At 44.2% G+C, this 484-nt stretch overlaps 1 protein-coding gene across 1 annotated transcript in view; it reads right to left on the minus strand.

The window, feature by feature from the left end:
- LOC111438054 overlaps window positions 1-484 on the minus strand; it is an 82,389-nt gene that overhangs the window by 27,792 nt on the left and 54,113 nt on the right. The window lies entirely within an intron of this gene.

Here is a 484-nt window from a genome sequence, read left to right on the forward strand (position 1 = left end):
GGGGGGGGGGGGGGGGGGGGGGGGGGGGGGGGGGGGGGGGGGGGGGGGGGGGGGGGGGGGGGGGGGGGGGGGGGGGGGGGGGGGGGGGGGGGGGGGGGGGGGTGCTAAATCACCTAGCTAAATAAAGGATATTCCACTCGAATGTAAAAAGAAAATTGATCCTAGAAGGCATGCTAACTTAAAAAGTTCCTTTGATATATTTGCAACTTTCGTTATCAGTGTTGGGTATCCTTATTGTCAATTAGATCATAAAGAGAGATGCCCTCCTAATAGTACAAGATGCTATCATCCTTTCAAGAAATGATGAACTGAAATTGAAGTTGTTGAAGAATAACTTGGCCCAAAAATTTTAGGTCAGATCTAGGAAAGCTCAAATATTTCTTGGAGGTTGCTTGATATCATAAAGGTATAGTTATATTGCAGAGAAAATATGAGCTAGATCTTAAAAAAAAAAAAAAAAAAAAAAAAAAAAAAAAAAAAAAAA

The sequence above is a fragment of the Cucurbita moschata genome, unplaced genomic scaffold (assembly GCF_002738365.1).
Source record: "Cucurbita moschata cultivar Rifu unplaced genomic scaffold, Cmos_1.0 Cmo_Scf00070, whole genome shotgun sequence".
Classification (NCBI taxonomy): Eukaryota; Viridiplantae; Streptophyta; class Magnoliopsida; order Cucurbitales; family Cucurbitaceae; genus Cucurbita; species Cucurbita moschata.